General features: G+C 43.9%; 1 non-coding gene across 1 annotated transcript; it reads left to right on the forward strand.

Moving 5' to 3' along the window:
* The first annotated feature begins 461 nt into the window (after nt 1-461).
* On the forward strand, nt 462-534 carry Trnaf-gaa. Its single transcript has one exon. It is a non-coding gene; the product is annotated as a tRNA-Phe (tRNA).
* The last annotated feature ends 18917 nt before the right edge of the window (nt 535-19451 follow it).

The raw sequence follows: 19451 nt of genomic DNA on the forward strand, positions 1-19451 counted from the left end.
TTATTTGTAAAAGTATAGACAGTGGAAATTAAAATGTCCTGAGATACCTCTCCTGCTCCAAGTCGGCCCGTTTGACGTCCTACCCCCCTTAACGGTCCTCATTTCATACAAGAATTGGTGCCTTATGGAACTAATAAACATTTTGGCGTGATTTTTATTTTATTATACGCGCGGTAGAGCCGTAGCAAATTATAAGATCATTGTAGGACTAATAACAATATGGCTCCCTAATACTGGCTTCGGGTAGAAGATGCAATTCTCGTTCGTACGTAAGTACATAGTTATCAGTTAACTGGTGTAGAAACGTAGTTTGTCTGTTGAGTGGAGCGAGCGAGCGAGCCAGCCTACGTTCGTGAAGCTCGCGCCGCGACCTGCCTTTCTCGTAGGCCTCGGAGTGGCTACTGCTTACGTCATCAAGGCGGCCCGAGTGTCAGCACTGATAACGGTGGAAATATTCGCAGGCCGAAATAGCTCAGTTGGGAGAGCGTTAGACTGAAGATCTAAAGGTCCCTGGTTCGATCCCGGGTTTCGGCACGTATTTTTATGCGTTTCAAAACGGCTACTGACCCTACCCCTCTCGCACCCCACAAAAATCGAGTGCAACATACGTACAATAACGAGACCTGTCACAGCACAACTTCCCTATAAAAGATCTGGATGTGCCTTATCTCTGTTTCTCGCCACTCCTCCAAAAAATGATTTACTAACATGTCACAATATAGTATATGCCACTCACATCCATTAAATGTGTTTGTCTGCCAAAAATGTAACATCTTCCCTGCTCACGTTTCACATGCATGCTTCACTGCCTTACATAATGTAATGTTTTCTCTTCAATCATTCGTACGAATGTCCTTTCACATTTCTTTCCTTTTAAATTATTTCAAATTTTTAATCACTATTTTGATTGTCACATAATTAGGTAAAATAGTACCTAAACTAAAATCACTATAATAAAAAATAGCAAAATTGGTGATACTGCAATACACCAAAAGCTAGAAGCCTAATAACTAAATGAATATTCCACTAGTAATAAACGAAAACAACAGGAAACGACGTAAAAAATCTATGCACGTCAACTGGAAAATTAAGAAAATAGGTGTGCTTTGTCGATTTCTTGCTTGAAAATAAACGGAGAGAGAGAGAGAGAGAGAGAGAGAGAGAGAGAGACAGAGAGAGAGAGAGAGAGGGAGGGAGAGAGAGAGAGAGAGAGAGAGAGAGAGAGAGAGAGATCTGAGTTCATCGCCACAAAAACGGACGCCAAAACTTCACTACAAAACACGATCATATCAATGGAGTCCCATATTTTAAATACTTAGGTGAAGGCCTTGAACCTACGGAGCGAGAAAAAATAGCACAAAACATTCGCCTCCGAAAACTAAAGAGAGCCTCTGGAAGAACCTACAAGGTGTACAATAAAAAAATGCTTGTCCAAAAACACTAAAATTAGGCACAGCAATAGAGTATTAAAACCTGAAGTCCTGTGTGCCAGTGACCCTGAAAGTCTACTTAAAACGTGACCTAGAAAACTTATTGAAAGAAGAACTTAAAATCACCAGAAAGATAGTTGGGCTATAGACTACAATCTCGTCAAACAACTGAGGAATTGTCCAACCTTGCAGCATGCATTAGAACAAGGCGATTAAAATTTTATGGGCATGTCTCTAGACTTCACAAAACAAAACTTGCGCACAAAATTCTTAAACACACAGAAGACTATACCGTGGGTACAAGAGGTCAAAAAGGACCTACAAAAAGCTCAGATAAATCATTCAGATACTTTGGACAGAAAGCTATTTAAGCAGAAATCTGACAGATAGGAAGTTAAGCCAGAGAACGAAGTTCTGAAGAAAGTAGGAACAAAATGGACAGAGGAAACGAAGAGAGCCCATGCAAAAAAAATGAGAGCAATGTGAACAAAAAGGAAAAAGAATCAAGAAGCTTTGCGGAATCCAGCAGGGTCTAATCGCACATATAAATAATTGTTGAAAGTGTAAATAACAGTCCATATGCATTAAAAAAAGAGCAGTGATATTAGGGCTACCAGATTACGGTTCTCAAAAGAGAGGATAATTCTTCCAGTCATACAAAAATTTGGAAAAGTGTTATACACTATTCGACATTTACGTAAATGGCATTAAGGTAAATTACAAATTTTGCGACTACACTCTTGTATCAGGAAATTATTTATATTTTGTATATTGCCCTATATGATTTGCAACCGAAACACGTATAATACATAATATTTCATATCAATGTATTTAACCATAAATCATTACAATAATGTGGCATATTTTAATACAAACTATAAAGAATAGTCATCAGTGAACTAATCGCCTCCATCAATGTCCTTATTCTGTGAAGTACTCAGATATTTATTTTATCACCCAGTTTCCTCTTCTTTTGCCATGCACTTATGTTTTTATGGTCTACTGCAGTCACACCGATTTCTTTCGTCAGATTTTCCGAAATATCATATAATATACCTTTTAAATATTTATACTTCATAATGAGAATAAATTCTCACAAAGCATCGTGCAAATCATGAAAACATACATAACTGGTGGAGTGTTTTATTAATTAAATCGTGGATGCCATATCAGCTAAAGATCGTCACTTCGTCGGGTTAAGATTTTTAGCAAGAGGCAAGAGCTGTTACGGCTTGCAAAATAGTACACGAATCTCACAGTGTACCATTTCACGTATTATTCCCCAAACATGTGGACCAATATATGTAAATCACTTAAGGAGGAATTTATGAAGGTTAGGTTATTTAGATTACAAATAAATGCATTCATTTCAGTAATTATGGCAAGTTTTGACTTTTCACATCTCCATCTCATTCCACATCCTCTCTTTCTATGCGTAAGCACTCTGAATGCACGTGACTGCTGCAGCTGTTTCTTTGTAATGTTGCAACCGCTTACTGCGGTTTTTGTAGTCACTCTGCTTTGCATTATGAATAATTTCTAATTCTTTATGTTATTCAATGATTATTGCAGTGGCAGCCATGCACTAAATATACTTCGACGTCATTTTATACGTTAAAGCACTAAATCAAGAGATACGACATGTATACGATGTCGAACTTTGATCACAGCTAAACCTCCACTATAACTTTTATCAAACATTCTTCATAACGGATATCGTCGATAAAAGCTTCCCTAGTACACTGACAAAGATTTGACCAAAAAACTTTGGCGAGAGACCTTTCTCGGACGTCTTTTACAGTGTAAAGCGGAAATTGTTCAACTGTTTGACAGTGTACAGGCAAAGCTTTTATCACAGGTATCTTTAAAAAAGATCTTCGATGAAAGTTAGAGCGTGGGTCTAGCTCAGTTCAATGCATGCCATTGCGGATCAGTCGCTCCGTTTGCTTTAGTGCCTTTAACCTAAAGAATGACGTCTATACTACAGAATCGAAGTCTGCATCACGGGCTCACCTCCATTCGACGTAGCACACCTTTAGAGGTACGTCACACACGACGTCACAGCTCTCGCTCGGTAACAGTTGGAGGTAAGCTGAAGCCTCAGCAGTGCACAGGGGCATTGGTGCATGAAATAGACGGATGTGCAGAGCGTTAGGGGAGGGGGGGGGGGGGCAGAAAACAAGGGGCCAACATAAAACTTTACAGTTATCAATCCATACGGGAGACCGCACCTCGCAAATTAAGGCTTAAGTAATTGTGGAATAACATGTGGAATGGTGGACTCTGAGAATCGAGTACTATATTGCCCGCTGGAGTAGCTTTCGCCTGTTAATAAAAATCTTGAGTTAATCGTGATCCTTAGCTGAAGCGGCGTTCATGATTTAAATAATGAGATCTGCAGCAGTTACACCTTTTTTATGCTTAGCACGACACGTTTTGAGAGTCTGTTCTGTTTATACCTTCCTAAATATATGCTCTCGATAATGAGAACAAATTCTCGAAACGCATCGTGCTAACCACGAAAAAAATACGTAACTAGTGCCGTGTTTCATTATGCAAATTATGAATGACAGAGTTGCAGGACTTTCAAAAATATCGATTATCATGAATGAAAATAAGAAATCGCATTTCTTAAAAGAGTATCTTGTTTGTAAGTACGAGGGGCTGCTTTCATAAGGACAAACTGAATTGTTCTCGAATAATTTTTTTGGGCCTTTATGTACTCGCAGTGTAGCTCACGAAACCAATTCTGGTGAAGTTTCTGTCCTCGCTAACCACGGTTTCACCCACAATTGTTTCCATTATTATTTCTTTTCAAGAAAATTCAGTATTACAAGAGATTATGAACCAAATCCTGATATAAAATTTAAGCTATTCCTTGACAGACTCATATCATTATTTGAAAATAGTTTTCCGCACAAGCTAATCAGAAAGGACATTAAACAGCCATGTCAATAACCATTAAAGTGATAAAGTATCTTGCGAAAGTAAAAGGGAAATGTATCTTCGGCAAGAACAAGTAGAGATCCTGTAGCAGTTGCACCCTGCAAGAACTCAAAATCCCTAAGAAAGGTTATTAAAAGAATCAATAAATATTTTCATAATGTCAGAAATCAGTAGTTCCGACAAAGACTTAAGGTTATATCGAATGTAGTGAACGACAGAAAAGGCAATCAGCCGCAGAAGAGGAAAACATCACTACTGCACTGAATGGAAGGGACATAAATGATGAGTTACAAGTACCAAATATATTTAATAATCATTTCTTAAACATAGCAGAAAGCATGGGGATAGACAGTTCAAGGGGAAAATCAGAACAGTATGTTGAAAAAGTAACTCTCATAAAATTCAATCATATAAATATATCACCAGCATCTCCTTCTGAAATTAAGGAACTTATACATTCTTTCAAAAATAATAGCTCGTCTGATTTTGATGGTCTTTCAAATACTGTGCTAAAGATTTGTGCGCATACAATAAGTCCAGTCATATCAGAAATATGTAATGGAACATTAATTGAAGGCAGTTTTCCAGAAAGACTGAAATATGCCCTTGTTAAACGCCTCTTTAAGAGAGGTGATAACAGTGGTGTCAACAACTGCCCACCTGTTTCATTGCTGACACCATTTTCCAACATTTCTGAGACGGTTATGTATTCTAGAATAGTGTCTCATTTTAGCAACAATAATATCCTCAACAATTCGCAGTTTCGGTATCAGAAGAATTGCTCTGTTGAAAATGCCATTTACATGTTCAATCACCAAATTTTACAAGCATTAAATAGTAAAATAGCGCTGGTTGGTGTCTTCTGCGATCTGTCTCAGGCATTTAACTACATGATTTACAGTATTCCCCTAGATAAATTGAAATTTTATGTCATATCTAACCAAAAAAAGCCGAAAGTAATATTTAGTAACTCGACCAATATAATATGGGACGTAATCGTGACTGGGGAGAAATCACATATGGGATTCCCCAAGGGTCAGTCTTAGGTGCACTGTGGTTCCTCATCTACTAGGGTTGGAACTTAGATAGTGGCAACTATTTATTCACAACCGATACAAAAGAGTTGCATGTTTGCACCTGTTACTGTTCTTCAAACTGTAGAACCCGTTGCCAGCGATGTGAAAGGCGTAGTATACCATTAGCAGAGCCTATGCTGTTGATAGTGCGAATGAAGCGGTCTAAAGCTATGGTGATTCTCGTGTACGACTGTGATGGTGTTATCCCAACGCATTTCGTTCCTCCACGGCAGACACTCAATGCACAGTATTACTGTTCGTTTTTGGAGCATCACCTGCGTCCAGCTTTGCGAAAGAAGAGGAGACACTTTCTGCGCAACCCACCCATCATTTGTTGCAGGTCGTGGTTGACGTTTCACATGTGGCTGAACACTTCCTGTTTCTTTAAACAACATAGCTATCCGACGAACGGTCCGGACACTTGGATGATGTCGTCCAGGATACCGACCAGCATATATAGCACACGCCCGTTGGACACTTTGATAACAACATCCATACATCAACACAATATCGACCTTTTCTGCAATTGGTAAACGGTCCATTTTAACACGGTTAATGTATCACGAAGCAAATACCATCCGCACTAGCGGAATGTTACGTGATACTACGTACTTATACGTTTGTGACTATTACAGCGCCATCTATCACAAAGCGAAAGAAGTGGTCCAACTAAAACATCCATGTATTTCTTTACGTACTACACGTGTATGTAATAAAAAATGGGGGTTCCTATTTTAAAAAACGCATTTGATATCCGTTTGACCTATGGCAGCGCCATCTAGCGGGCCAACCATAGCGCCGTCTGGTTTCCCCCTTCAAGCTTTCACAAGTTTCGTTCTTTGTAGTTTTTTCGTTTGATACTTATTTCCTGAGATATTTGGCCTGGTCACGATCAATGGACAACCCTGTGTACAAGAACTTGAGAGGTGGTATGAGCCCCCTCTTATATTTCTATCTTACTCTAATTCGGTTTTCCTCTCTAATTGCATGCGGTGAAAAGTCGCTATTCCTTTACACGCGGACTTCCCACGCGGCATCTCTCGTCACCCGGGTATTCCGGTGACAGGCGGGTTCTGTTGAGCTTGAATGGGTTATGCCGACAGGTTTGAGGGAGTCGATTGGATGCTTTCCAGACGCCGACATTGTCAGAGCGGGGGCGACACGCCCACAGGGGCCTAACGGAGCGGCTGGGCTAGAGATTCCGTTACTTCGCAGAAACTTAGTGAAAACACTTTCTGGCGGGCTACCAGCGAGGCGTGGGAATGACTTGTGTTCCCAGACAGTCTTGGCGGGCAAATTCCCGCGTTTTCTGCAAAATCGTAATTGTGACTGGCTTGCTCAGGGCATAGCTCCGTGACATAGCAAAATCAGCGCAGAAATTGGCGCCAAGAATCTCCATTGGTGGAACGGTAGTGCTTCGGCAATGGAGTGGAATTTTCTGCAGGTTTTCGAGTTGCTGATTGGAACGTTTAACCACGGCCACTGTCGTGGGGGCGGGAATGTTCTGTGTTCGGCTTGTGCGGGTGCTCTTGAGAGAGTTGGCTCTCGCCTTTCGGTCGGGGTTGGTAACAAGACTGAGCCCTCGCTACTCTGGACAGCCTGCCTTCTGTTGGCTGTCTAATGTACTTTCATTTAATTGTAACTGTTTGACGAAGTTGCTGAAGTTTCGACTTCAACGTAACTTTCCGAGTACAGTTGGTAAGTGAGCGTTCTGCGTACAAGCGGCCTATGTTGTCTGTCTTGAGCAGTTTTGGCTACAGTTGACTGTGTCGGAGTTACTGTGTGACTTCGCTTGTTAAAATCAATCACTGTACCGTCAGTGATTGTGTGGCGAGCCTTCTTCGTCTCCCTCAGAGGCGCATTTGTATTGATAGGAGGTCTTTCGTCTGGAACAACCAGATCAGCATAATATGTTTCGGGCTATACTCGAAACATTATCATAACCACGACGGGACGTCGAAGCAACCAGCCATCACTTCCGGTACGCCAGATCGTGTCCTTGCAGTTAAGAAGACAGCATGGTAATGTATGTCCGCTGCACCGGCAGATTAGGGAATTTTGCTGTGTGACAATCAGAGCTCAGCAGAGCGCGCCTGTTCCCGTCTTTTCTTGCGTGGTTCTGTCTTGGGTGTTCATTGCCTGAGTTCTCACTACTGTAGCAGCAATTAATGTTGGGTCGGCTGGGTGTTTCTCTTAAGATTTTAGTTGCAAGGAATTGGCTCCACATACCACTTGGTCATAAACGTCACAGCCGGCCGGGGTGGCCGAGCGGTTCTAGGCGCTACTGTCTGGAACCGCGCGACCGCTAAGGTCGCAGGTTCGAATCCTGCCTCGGGTACGGATGTGTGTGATGTCCTTAGGTTAGTTAGGTTTAAGTAGTTCTAAGTTCTAGGGGACTGATGACCTCAGATGTTGAGTCCCATAGTGCTCAGAGCCATTTGAACCATTTGAACCATAAACGTCACAAGCCAGTTTATGGACAACTTCACCTTCACAGCATTTATTTGAGTATCCAATTTGACGTATTGTAAATGTTTCATGTGTTTTGTTTATTATTTTGAGTTTAGTCATAATAAATCAAATTGTTATTTTGGACAGAACTTTCATTCTGTGGATCGGTAAAGCAACCCTTTCATTTCTCACTACGTTAATGAAACTTTCCTTTATCAAATTAAATTATTGCAGGTGCCAAACTCTTCTCTACTCCACTTGCAGGGTCGATTACAGTCAGTTCGCGTTTCTTCTTAATCCATGTGCAACAGCAAAAGTCTAGAAGAATACACTGCTAGCCCCGGCACCTCGCAAACTGAAGAAATGGTAAAAAATGTTCTTAAAAGTATCATTTCCTGGTTTTCTGCAAACTGTCTCATCGTCAATTTTAAAGAGGCATAAAATATTCAGTTCTGCACATCCAGGGGTAGTATACCAATGATAAATACAGCATATGCAGAGGAAATAAAAAATAGGGTGGAAACTTCAAAATTCGTAGGTGTCCGATGAGAATTCAGACCTGAAAAGCGCATTTTAGAACTCCTATAACAACTTAGATCAGTCCATTTACACTTAGAATCATCGCAAATCGTGGGAGGGACGAATCAGTAAGTTGACATATTTTGCATATTTTCATTGAAAAATGTTCAAATGTGTGTGAAATCTTATGGGACTTAACTGCTAAGGTCATCAGTCCCTAAGCTCACACGCTACTTAGCCTAAATTATCCTAAGGACAAACACACACACCCATGCCCGAGGGAGGACTCGAACCTCCGCCGGGACCAGCCGCACAGTCCATGACTGTATTTTCATCGAATAATGTCACACGGAATAACGTTCTGGGGAACTCATGTTTGAGAAAGAAAGTCTTCGTTGCTCAGAAACGTGCTGCAAGAATAAGATGTGGTGCTCACTTGTAGACATCAGTTTAAGGAGTTGGGCGTTCTGACCACTGCCTCACTGTATACTCATCCCCTCGTGGGGTTTGTTCTAAACAATCCCGCTCAGTTCAAAAAGAACAACGACGTAAATAATTAAGATACCTGAAGGCAAATGAGATTCAATATTCCATTTAAGTTTGTGTTTAACCAAAGAGCGCAGCTCCATGAACCATGGACCTTGCTGTTGGTGGGGAGGCTTGCGTGCCTCAGCGATACAGATGGCCGTACCGTAGGTGCAACCACAACGGAGGGGTACCTGTTGAGAGGCCAGACAAACGTGTGGTTCCTGAAGATGGGCAGCAGCCTCTTCAGTACTTGCAAGGGCAACAGTCTGGATGATTGACTGATCTGGCCCTGTAACATTAACCAAAACGGCCTTGCTGTGCTGGTACTGCGAACGGCTGAAAGCAAGGGGAAACTACAGCCGTAATTTTTCCCGAGGACATGCAACTTTACTGTATGGTTAAATGATGATGGCGTCCTCTTGGGTAAAATATTCCGGAGGTAAAATAGTCCCCCATTCGGATCTCCAGGCGGGGACTACTCAGGAGGACGTTGTTATCAGGAGAAAGAAAACTGGCGTTCTACGGATCGGAGCGTGGAATGTCAGATCCCTTAATCGGGCAGGTGGGTTACAAAATTTAAAAAGGGAAATGGATAGGTTAAAGTTAGATATAGTGGGAATTACAGAAGTTCGGTGGCAGGAGGAACAAGACTTCTGGTCAGGTGACTACAGGGTTATAAATACAAAATCAAATAGGGGTAATGCAGGAGTAGGTTTAATAATGAATAAAAAAATAGGAGTGCGGGTTAGCTATTACAAACAGCATAGTGAACGCACTATTGTGGCCAAGATAGACACAAAGCCCATGTCTAATACAGTAGTACAAGATTATATGCCAACTAGCTCTGCAGATGATGAAGAAATAGATGAAATGTATGACGAGATAAAAGAAATTATTCAGGTAGTGAAGGGAGACGAAAATTAAATAGTCATGGGTGACTGGAATTCGTCAGTAGGAAAAGGGGGAGAAGGAAACATAGTAGGTGAATATGGATTGGGGGGAAGAAATGAAAGAGGAAGCCGTCTGGTAGAATTTTGCACAGAGCATAACTTAATCATAGTTAACACTTGGTTCAAGAATAATAAAAGAAGGTTGTATACCTGGAAGAATCCTGGAGATACTAAAAGGTATCAGATAGATTATATAATGGTAAGACAGAGATTTAGGAACCAGGTTTTAAATTGTAAGAAATTTCCAGGGGCAGATGTGGATTCTGACCACAATCTATTGTTATGAACTGCAGATTGAAACTGAAGAAGCTGCAAAAAGGTGGGAATTTCAGGAGATGGGACCTGGATAAACTGAAAGAACCAGAGGTTGTACAGAGTTTCAGGGAGAGCATAAGGGAACAATTGACAGGAATGGGGGAAAGAAATACAGTAGAAGAAGAATGGGTAGCTCTGAGGGATGAAGTAGTGAAAGCAGCAGACGATCAAGTAGGTAAAAAGACGAGGGCTAGTAGAAGTCCTTGGGTAACAGACGAAATATTGAATTTAATTGATGAAAGGAGAAAATATAAAAATGCAGTAAATGAAGCAGGCAAAAAGGAAAACAAACGTCTCAAAAACGAGATTGACAGGAAGTGCAAAATGGCTAAGCAGGGATGGCTAGAGGACAAATGTAAGGATATAGAGGCTTGTCTCACTAGGGGTAAGATAGATACTGCCTACAGGAAAGTTAAAGAGACCTTTGGAGAGAAGAGAACCACTTGTATGAATATCAAGAGCTCAGATGACAACCTAGTTCTAAGCAAAGAAGGGAAGGCAGAAAGATGGAAGGAGTATATAGAGGGTTTATACAAGGGCGATGTACTTGAGGACCATATTATGGAAATGGAAGAGGATGTAGATGAAGACGAATTGGGAGATAAGATACTGCGTGAAGAGTTTGACAGAGCACTGAAAGACCTGAGTCGAAGCAAGGCCCCGGGAATAGACAACATTCCATTAGAACTACTGATGGCCTTGGGAGAGCCAGTCATAACAAAACTCTACCATCTGGTGAGCAAGATGTAAGAGACAGGCGAAATACCCTCAGACTCAAGAAGAATATAATAATTCCAATCCCAAAGAAAGCAGGTGTTGACAGATGTGAAAATTACCGAACTATCAGTTTAATAAGTCACAGCTGCAAAATACTAACGGGAATTCTTTACAGACGAATGGAAAAACTGGTAGAAGCGGATCTCGGGGAAGATCAGTTTGGATTCCGTAGAAATGTTGGAACACGTGAGGCAATACTAACCTTACGACTTATCTTAGAAGAAAGATTAAGAAAAGGCAAACCTACGTTTCTAGCATTTGTAGACTTAGAGAAAGCTTTTGACAATGTGAACTGGAATACTCTCTTTCAAATTCTGAAGGTGGCAGGGGTAAAATACAGGGAGCGAAAGGCTACTTACAATTTGTACAGAAACCAGATGGCAGTTATAAGAGTCGAGGGGCATGAAAGGGAAGCAGTGGTTGGGAAGGGAGTGAGACAGGGTTGTAGCCTCTCCCCGACGTTATTCAATCTGTATATTGAGCAAGCAGTAAAGGAAACAAAAGAAAAATTCGGAGTAGGTATTAAAATTCATGGAGGAGAAATAAAAACTTTAAGGTTCGCCGATGACATTGTAATTCTGTCAGAGACAGCAAAGGACTTGGAAGAGCAGTTGAACGGAATGGACAGTGTCTTGAAAGGAGGATATAAGATGAACATCAACAAAAGCAAAACAAGGATAATGGAATGTAGTCAAATTAAATCGGGTGATGCTGAGGGAATCAGATTAGGAAATGAGGCACTTAAAGTAGTAAAGGCGTTTTGCTATTTAGGGAGTAAAATAACTGATGATGGTCGAAGTAGAGAGGAAATAAAATGTAGACTGGCAATGGCAAGGAAATCGTTTCTGAAGAAGAGAAATTTGTTAACATCGAGTATAGATTTAAGTGTCAGGATGTCGTTTCTGAAAGTATTTGTATGGAGTGTAGCCATGTATGGAAGTGAAACATGGACGAAAGCTAGTTTGGACAAGAAGAGTATAGAAGCTTTCGAAATGTGGTGCTACAGAAGAATGCTGAAGATAAGGTGGGTAGATCACGTAACTAATGAGGAGGTATTGAATAGGATTGGGGAGAAGAGGAGTTTGTGGCACAACTTGACTAGAAGAAGGGATCGGTTGGTAGGACATGTTTTGAGGCATCAAGAGATCACAAATTTAGTATTGGAGGGCAGCGTGGAGGGTTAAAAATCGTAGAGGGAGAACAAGAGATGTATACACTAAGCAGATTCAGAAGGATGTAGGTTGCAGTAGGTACTGGGAGATGAAGAAGCTTGCGCAGGATAGAGTAGCATGGAGAGCTGCATCAAACCAGTCTCAGGACTGAAGATCACAACAACAACAACAACAACAACAACAACCAGTTTCTTTGGCTCTTCAGTGTAGTTTGCGGACTAGCATATGCAGAGCTGCTCAGTGTCGATGAGCAGGGGTGGAACTTAGATGAGGTGGTAAGGAATCCGCGTGGGGGAAGCCAAACGGTTGAAAAAAGCTACACGGAGTGCACAGTGCTCAAGGATTTGGATGTAGTGTTGGTGGACTAGCTATGCAGCAACGTTGGCGTAGCAGAGGACAGGGTCGGTGAACGTTTTGTAGGTTTGGAGTGTGCGGTAGAGAGGTGCAACCCCTGTGTACGGTCAGTTAGTGGTTTCAGTGTGTCGTGAGATTTCTGCTGAATGGTTTCCTGTGCTAGTCTCTACGGAGCGGCACGGTCCGCTGCGCTGTTTCTAGCTCTGGGCTCACCGCGCGTCCACTTGTCGTCGTTTCGCCGGCCGCCTCCGGCTGCTCGGCAAGCAGGGCGCGCGCACGCCCCCTCCTCCCGTGGCCTTGGCAGCCGCGCAGGATGAATGAACGCCGGCAAGGCCGCCGCCGCCGCCGCCTCTGCCCTGCAGGCGCATCGCGTGCCAGCGCAGCCTCGGGGCTGAGCACACACTGCCGGCGCGTCGCCAGCCGTGCTCTGCACGCGCTACTCCTGCAGGCCACACAGGCTGTGGGGCGCATACGGTACAGCCGACACCTCCCTAGAACACACGCTGGAATCCGCACTACTGGCCATTACAATTACTACACCGAGAAGAAACGCAGATGATAAACGGGTATTCATTCGACAAATATATTATACTAGAACTGACATGTGATTACATTTTCACGCAATTTGGGTGCAAAGATCCTGAGACCCAGTACTCAGAACAACCACCTCTGGCCGTAATAACGACCTTGATACGCCTGGGCATTGAGTCAAACAGAACTCGGATGGCGTGTACAGGTACAGCTGTCCATGCAGCTTCAACACGATACCGCAGTCCATCAAGAGTAGTGACTGGCGTATTGTGACGAGCCAGTTGCTCGGCCACCATTGACCAGACGTTTTCAATTGGTAAGAGATCTGGAGAATGTGCTGGCCAGGCCAGCAGTCGAACATTTTTTGTATCCAGAATGGCCCGCATAGGACCTGCAACTTGCGGTCGTGCATTATCCTGCTGAAATGTAGGGTTTCGCAGGGATCGAATGAAGGGTAGAGCCACGGGTCGTAACACATCTGAAATGTAAGTCCACTGTTCAAAGTGCCATCAATTCGAACAAGAGATGACCGAGACGTGTAACCAATGGCACCCCATACCATCACGCCGGGTGATACACCAGTATGACGATGACGAATACAAGCTTCCAATGTGCGTTCACCGCGATGTCGCCAAACACGGATGCGACCATCTTCATGCTGTAAAATGAACCTGCATTGATCCGAAAAAATGACGTCTTGCCATTCGTGCACCTAGGTTCGTCGTCGAGTACACCATCGCAGGCGCTCCTGTCTGTGATGGAGCGTCAAGTGTAACCGCAGCCGTGGTCTCCGAGCTGATAGTCTGTGCTGCTGCAAACGTCGTCGAACTGTTCGTGCAGATGGTTGTTGTCTTGCAAACGTCCCCATCTGTTGACTCGGGGATCGAGACGTGGCTGCACGATCCGTTACATCCGTGCGGATAAGGTGCCTGTCATCTCGACTGCTAGTGATACGAGGCCGTTGGGGTCCAGCACGGCGTTCCGTATTACCCTCGTGAACCCACCGACTCCATATTCTGCTAACAGTCATTGGATCTCGACCAACGCGAGCAGCAATGTCGCGATACGATACACCACAATCGCGATAGGCTACAATCCGACCTTTATCAAAGTCGGAAACGTGATGGTACGCATTTCTCCTCCTTACACGAGGCATCACAACAACGTTTCACCAGGCAACGCCGGTCAGCTGCTGTTTGTGTATGAGAAATCGGTTGGAAACTTTCCTCATGTCAGGATGTTATAGGTGCCTCCACTGGCGCCAACCTTGTGTGAATCCTCTGAAAAGCTAATCAAATGGCTCTGAGCACAATGGGACTTAACATCTATGGTCACCAGTCCCCTAGAACTTAGAATTACTTATACCTAACTAACGTAAGGACAGCACACAACGCCCAGTTATCAAAAGCTAATCATTTCCATATCACAGCATCTTCTTCCTGTCGGTTAAATTTCGCGTCTGTAGCACGTCATCTCCGTAGTGTAGCAATTTTAATGGCCAGTAGTGTGCAAGGTGGTGAGGAGTCGATCCTTAGTTTCAAACGTCCATAATTCTTTGTATTATTCAATACTTGGACGCGTGACAACTTGTAGTCGGATCTCAGGACGAAGAGAACATCTGTACTACACGACAATTCCACATATGTTCCTCCGTTGTCGACCAAAAGATGTAAGCGTATAGGAACGTCATCGACTGATTCCTGCGAGAAAGTCACAGGACAACTGTGGTCTTCTCCCGTAGCTCGTCCAGAGTGTGGTGGTTTGTTCCGCACGCCTCATCTTTGGCCCAACCCCTCAAGAAAAAGTCACAAGGGTGAGTTCGGGAGCTCTCGGACGCCATTCTTGGGCTCCTCGCCGTCCCAGCAGACGTCGTGGAAAGTGTTCGTCCAGCCAGTCACGAACGATGCGGGCCATATGAGGTGGCGCTCCAACTTGCTCAAAAAGGATATCCGCAACAACTCCCCCACTGTCATATAAGCGGCCACACGTATCTATTTAGCATCGGGCGATACTGGTCGCTGTTCATGGTAATAAGTTTCATTTAATTTACGTCTATGCTCACAAACTTTTTGTTAACATATTACCGGTTTCGGTCTTTAATGACCATCATCAGATCTGTTTAATAAAAACAAAGTCCTAATGTACTGCAGCCATTGTGGCATCGTCAGATGTTAAATGCGGAATCAGCTCCAGAGTCGTCAAATACATATAAATAACATCACATATGTATTTGACGATGCTGGTGCTGAGTCCGCATTTAACATGTGATGCCACTACGGTCGCAGTACATTAGCATGATTGTCATTAAAGACCGAAACCGGTAATCTGTTAACAAAATGTTTGTGACCATAGACGTAAATTAAAGGAAACTCATTACATATACGGGTCACTGTATCTTCGCGACGATGTCGCAGCTTGTGAAGCTGTTCATGGTGTCTCGCTATATGAGTGGACCAAAAGCACTATCCGCAGTCATACTGCACCAGACTGTCAATTTCAGTCGACTTTGTGATTTTTCAGTTGTCATTCCTGGTTTTCTTTCTGCACAACTATAGTAGCTGTGTCGACTGACGAATCCCTCGACGTGAAACACCACGTCACCGCTCCAAATAATGTCCTTGAACAAATCCGGTCAGTCGCTATGCCATGACAGCAGAATTTCTCATATTCCATCCGCTTGTCCCAATCTTCCAACGTCAACTCCTCAACACACTGGGTTTCCACATCAGGTCCTGCTTCACTACAACACGCATCGTGTGCCTGCCAGTTCCACCCTCACGAGCTGCCTGGCGCACTGATTTACCAGGACCGTGTGTCAACATGTCCCTCACCGCTGCTGCATTTCCTGGAGATCGTGCCACCGAAGGTTATCTTCCGCGTGGTTTACCCGCAATGAGCCAGTTGCCATTAGCTTGGAGAGACAATTACTATTGGTTTTAACATCAAATGTGCCATGAACACCCCGCCACCAACGCTGAACAAAGGTTAGAGATCGCCACGCTTCAAACCGTCTCTTGTAAAGTCAACTTCCCTGCCATCTCGTCATTCACCGTAAATTGATGCTACGGACGATCAAGTGATCTCAGAAATCCTGAAACAAAACACAACAATGTTCATTAACAAATAACAACAATCAGTTGCTGACTGTTGTCCAACGAAGACGTATGCCCGTAATAGCTATTACGAGACCAGTTAAAGGCACTGCTATGTTTGTAACACGAAGTTTACTGGATTGGAGCAGTTTTTGCCTGAAGATTACGTAGTGTAACGTCGAAACTGGTTGCCTAGGAAGAAACCTATATAATGGCGATTGGTATTGTTTTCATTGAACATTGAACAGATGTAGTCCCTTACTCCACCAGAAGGTGGAGTTACATTCAATGTCTGACGTAGTGCTGCAGGGAACTGACACCATGAACCCTGCAGGGCTGTCCACAAATCCGTAAGAGTACGAGGGGGTGCAGATCTCTTCTGAACAGCAAATTGCCAGGCATCCCAGATATGCTCAATAATGTTCATGTCTGGGGAGTTTGGTGGCCAACGGAAGTGTTTAAACTCAGAAGAGTGTACCTAGAGCCACTCTGTAGCAATTGTGGACGCGTGGAGTGTCGCATTGTCATGCTGGAACTGCTAAAGGCCGTGGGAATGCACGATGGACATGAATGGAAGGAGGTGATTAGACAGGATGCTTACGTATGTGTCAACTGTCAGAGTCATATCTAGACGTATCAGGGGCCCCATGTCGCTCCAACTAACAGTAATTACAGTGCCTCGACCAGCTTGAAGAGTCCCCTGCTGACATGCGGGAGTCATGAGGTTGTCTCCATACCCGTACACGTCCGTCTGCTCGATATATTTTGAAACGAGACTCGTCCGACGAGGCAACGTGTTCAACAGTCCAGTGTCGGTGTTGACGGGCCCGGGCGAGGCGTAAAGCTTTGCGTCGTGCAGTCACCAAGGCTATACGAGTGGGTCCTCTGCTCCGAAAGCCGATATCAATGATGTTTCGTTGAATGGTTCGCACGCTGACACTTGTTGACGGCCCAGCACTGAAATCTGCAGCAATCTGCGGAAGAGGTGCACTTTTGTCACGTTGAACGATTGTTTTCAGTGGTCGTTGCTGCCGTTCTTGCAGGATCTTTTTCCGGCGGCAGTGATGTCGGAGCTTTGATGTTTTACCGGATTCCTGATACTGACGGTACACCCGTGAAATAGTCGTAAGCGGAAATCCCCACTTCATCGCTACCTCGGAGATGCTGTGTCCCATCGTCCGTGCGCCGACTGCAACACCACGTTCAAACTCACTCAAATCTGCCACTACAGCAGCAGTAACCGATCTAACAACTCGTCTCATGTAGGCCCTGCCGACCGCAGCGCCGTATTCTGCCTGTTTAGACACCTCTTTATTTGAACACGCATGCCTGTACCTGTTTCTGTGGCCCTTGAGTCTACAATGTCTGCTGTAAAGCTGTACGTTTAAGTATTGATTTATTATTAGATATTCTGTACATCAACAAGCTAGCGTCCTGCTTATTCCCCTTTGTGCAAGAACTGAAATGAAAACGATGCACATTTACGCTCGGACATAACCACAGTGCTAAGAATGGTAACCGCATGTAAGTGGCACAATAAAAGCTGCCCGATGGGGCCCGTCGTTCGGTCTCGTCACGTATCGCATTTGTCCCGAACCCTTCATGTCGACTTCCCTGTCTTTTCATTTCTGCCAGCACCGGCGACCTAGAAGCTGTATTGTCAAAATTGCGTGGTGAAGCTAAACGTTGCAGCTTCTGTTGGTAGCGCCGAGCGCCATTACGTCATCATTCCCCGTCATTTGTCTCCGCCCACCGTAAAGACCAGTCTTAAAATGTTCATCATGCTCAGCATCTGATTGTACGCCCCCGGTAGCTGAGTGGAGCCGTGCTCGGTCAGAGAGCCGGTTGGTCTCTTTAATAAAAAAAACTGAGTGGAAGGATCAACAAACGAACGGATGTCATGTGACGTCCGCAACGACCAAACACAACGATCCTTTATTGTATGGTTATATGATAGCGGAACAGACACTGGTAGGAGTTACTTCTGTAAAATATCTGGGAGTATGCGTACGGAAGGATTTGAAGTGGAATGATCATATGAAATTAGTTGTTGGTAAGGCGGGTGCCAGGTTGGGATTCATTGGGAGAGTCCTTAGAACATGTAGTCCATCAACAAAGGAGGTGGCTTACAAAACACTCGTTCGACCTATACTTGAGTGTTGCTCATCAGTGTGGGACCCGTACGAGGTCGGGTTGACGGAGCAGATGGAGAAGATCCAAAGAAGAGCGGCGCGTTTCGTCACAGGGTTATTTGGTAACCGTGATAGCGTTACGGAGATGTTTAGCAAACTCAAGTGGCAGACTCTGCAAGAGAGGCGCTCTGCATCGCGGTGTAGCTTGCTGTCCAGGTTTCGACAGGGTGCGTTTCTGGATGACGTATCGAATATATTGCTTCCCCCTACTTATACCTCCCGAGGATATCACGAATGTAAAATTAGAGTGATTCGAGGGCGCACGGAGGCTTTCCCGCGAACCGTACGCGACAGCAACAGGAAAGGGAGGTAATGACAGTGGCACGTAAAGTGCCCTCCGCCACACACCGTTGGGTGGCTTGCGGAGTATAAATGTAGATGTAGATGAACAAACCGAGGAAGAAAAAAATGTGGCCAGCGCGACAGAATGTCAATCCTAAGGACCAGGATTCGATTCCCGGCTGGGTCGGAGATTTTCTCTGCTCAGGGAGTGGGTGTTGTGTTGTCCTAATCATCATCATTTCATCCCCATCGACTCGCAAGCCGCCGAAGTGGCGTCAAATCGGAAGACTTGCACCAGGCGAACGGTCTGCCCGACGTCAGGTCCTAGTCACACGACATTTACATTTATTTTAGCGTCTGTTTTTGAAGAATGTCGATGTGACGAAATAGTACATTAGTTGCGTTAAAATTGCCATTTAGCTCAGCTGGTGTGCTATTTCTTCACACCGGATATCTTGATATTCTATTCGCACCACCACCCCTCACCTATACCTGCTTCACACAGTGAAAGAGAGAGACTCGACGAAATAGAAACTCAAGAAGTAGTAAGACTCCTTCACGCAGTGAAAGTAAAATTATGTTCTTCTACAATTTCAAAAGATCAACTTGAAATATTTATCGAAAATTGCAAAAGAAGTATAACATCTAATGGTCGTTTCCGCATTGCATAGGTTTGTTTTGTCTGGATATTTTTGACAGATAGCGTGTGTTGTCTGATCCTGCTTTCAGAATTCAGTCATAAACTGATACACAACGCATTTCTTGCTGCATGTGTCTCTGCAGTGTTTTATGTATATATACGTTCTGCATGACGCTCTTGAACTTACTTATCAAGA

The sequence above is a fragment of the Schistocerca piceifrons genome, chromosome 9, assembly GCF_021461385.2.
Source record: "Schistocerca piceifrons isolate TAMUIC-IGC-003096 chromosome 9, iqSchPice1.1, whole genome shotgun sequence".
In the NCBI taxonomy this organism is placed as follows: domain Eukaryota; kingdom Metazoa; phylum Arthropoda; class Insecta; order Orthoptera; family Acrididae; genus Schistocerca; species Schistocerca piceifrons.